The sequence below is a fragment of the Harmonia axyridis genome, chromosome X (genome assembly GCF_914767665.1).
Source record: "Harmonia axyridis chromosome X, icHarAxyr1.1, whole genome shotgun sequence".
NCBI classification, from domain to species: Eukaryota; Metazoa; Arthropoda; class Insecta; order Coleoptera; family Coccinellidae; genus Harmonia; species Harmonia axyridis.
Window position 1 is genome coordinate 29,572,614 of NC_059508.1, and position 2,500 is coordinate 29,575,113.

The window sequence follows — 2,500 nt, forward strand, 5'->3', positions numbered from 1 at the left end:
TGGGCGAAGTTCCTTGATGGAACGAGGAGCCGGCTGCTTATGCTGACGTTCGTAGTTGGGCGAAGTCTCGTGATGTGCTCGGAATAAGGATTCGAAGCGCTTGGATTGCCGCGTTCGTGGCTGGGCGAAGTTTCGTGTTTGGCACGGAACGAGGAGCCGGCTGCAGGTTTTAAAGATTCTCGCCCGAAATCGATCAGTCGTTACCGTTGTCTACGGACTTCGGTAGGACGATCTATTCCAGGGACGAAGACGTCGACGTTGTGCGACGCCCGTTACATTAGCGTTTTTATGCTCTTTCGGGATTGTCTGCGACGTTTGTCTCCGTCCGAATTTTTTACGATAATTGTCACTAGATTAGTACGCAAACTAGTTGAACCGAAGATTTTGCGCCGATCGACTGACGTATTGACCCTTCAGTGGGTCGTCTCAGTCATTGGAATGTCATTCTCGAGGAGGTTCGCAGTTGGCGTCTCGTATTTCGAGGGAAAGTCCATTGCGACTAGTACCGAGAAATCGAACATAAAAGATTACCCTGAACGGTGGATCACTTGGCTCGTGGGTCGATGAAGAACGCAGCTAATTGCGCGTCAACATGCGAACTGCAGGACACATGAACATCGACATTTCGAACGCACATTGCGGTCCTCGGACACTGTCCTCGGACCACTCCTGACTGAGGGTCGGTTCCATTACAAAGACTGCCCGGCCAGACGTTATGGCTTGACGAAGTGACGACGTAAAGGTCGTCTAACGTTGATCCTGTACCGAAGGTCATTTGGGCGAGTTGGACGGTTTGCCGCGTGACGATCAACGTTCTGTCGTTTCGACGCCTCGTGTGTTGGAATGATGAGGAGTTGTTTTCGTAACGCGCCGTCTTGAATTGCGAAAGCATATATTGTGGTGTCGTGGTATTGCTCGATCTGCGCCCATGACTGTAGACATGCGATCGTCGTGTCCGAGAAATCTGAACGACGTCCGATCGCTTTAATGTGCCAGTTGTCGCGCGTTGCGGATGAGCTTTCATGAGCGCACCCCCGAAACACCGAAGCACTTTGCTTGGATTCGCATGATCCGCCATACGGAGCAGGAGATAATAGACGCCTTTGAGTAGGCTAACTCCCTCGCGTAAGGTACGTGATTTTATGAGCCGCCAAAGGTTAGTTTCGGAACGTTTCGATGATTTGAACATACGACCTCAGGACAGGTGAGACTACCCGCTGAATTTAAGCATATTATTAAGCGGAGGAAAAGAAACTAACTAGGATTCCCTTAGTAGCGGCGAGCGAACAGGGATTAGCCCAGCACTGAATCCCGCGATCGTAACCGGTCGCCGGGAGATGTGGTGTTTGGAAGGATCCATTATCTGGCGAGTTCGCGGCGCGTTCAAGTCCATCTTGAATGGGGCCATCGCCCATAGAGGGTGCCAGGCCCGTAGCGACCGCTGCGGCTTGCTAGAGGATCTCTTCTTAGAGTCGGGTTGCTTGAGAGTGCAGCCCTAAGTGGGTGGTAAACTCCATCTAAGGCTAAATATAACCACGAGACCGATAGCGAACAAGTACCGTGAGGGAAAGTTGAAAAGAACTTTGAAGAGAGAGTTCAAGAGTACGTGAAACCGTTCAGGGGTAAACCTGAGAAACCCGAAAGGTCGAATGGGGAGATTCATTCGCGCCTGTTGTTGGGATTTACTGACTGTGGAAACGGCGACGTTCGCGTTGGCTGTTCCCTTCGGTTCATCTCCGGCTTCGGACGCGTGCACTTCTCCCCTAGTAGGTCGTCGCGATCCGTTGGGTGCTGTTCTACGGTCTCGAGTGTAGCCCGTGAGCTCGGATTTTCCGATGTTTACGGACACTGGGTTTCCGAACAGCTCGCTCGACGGTTTACTGATGGCGGGAGGCCGCGACTTAGTTCGCGTCCGGCCCGTGGCAAGTATGTGAATTGTGATGGCGATCGGACCTAGTGCCGATTCCGTCCGTTTGCGACTGTTCGCCGCGGTGTTCTTGGACAGACAAGCGATCAGCGATCGCTATTGCTTTGGGTACTTTCAGGACCCGTCTTGAAACACGGACCAAGGAGTCTAGCGTGGTGCGCGAGTCATTGGAATCACTAAACCCAAAGGCGCAATGAAAGTAACGGTTTCACTTTATGTGAACTAAGGGAAGATGGTCGGTCTCCATGACTGACCCGCATTCCCGGGGCGCCTCATTCTCATTGCGAGAGGAGGCGCACCAAGAGCGTACACGCTGGGACCCGAAAGATGGTGAACTATGCTTGGTCAGGACGAAGTCAGGGGAAACCCTGATGGAGGTCCGTAGCGATTCTGACGTGCAAATCGATCGTCGGAACTGGGTATAGGGGCGAAAGACTAATCGAACCATCTAGTAGCTGGTTCCCTCCGAGTTTCCCTCAGGATAGCTGGCGCTCGTTGCATACGAGTCTCATCCGGTTAAAGCGATATGATTAGAGGCATTGGGTCGAAACGACCTCAACCTATTCTCAAACT

General features: G+C 52.3%; 2 non-coding genes across 2 annotated transcripts in view; both read left to right on the top strand.

Annotated features, from left to right (window-relative positions):
- The first annotated feature begins 528 nt into the window (after positions 1-528).
- On the top strand, positions 529-683 carry LOC123688509. Its single transcript, XR_006750024.1, has one exon. It is a non-coding gene; the product is annotated as a 5.8S ribosomal RNA (ribosomal RNA).
- A 507-nt stretch (positions 684-1,190) lies between these two features.
- The window catches only part of LOC123688206, a 4,012-nt gene continuing 2,702 nt past the window's right edge, over positions 1,191-2,500 (top strand). The window contains exon 1 of the ribosomal RNA XR_006749796.1: positions 1,191-2,500. This exon is cut by the window's right edge and continues 2,702 nt beyond it. This is a non-coding gene — a ribosomal RNA (large subunit ribosomal RNA).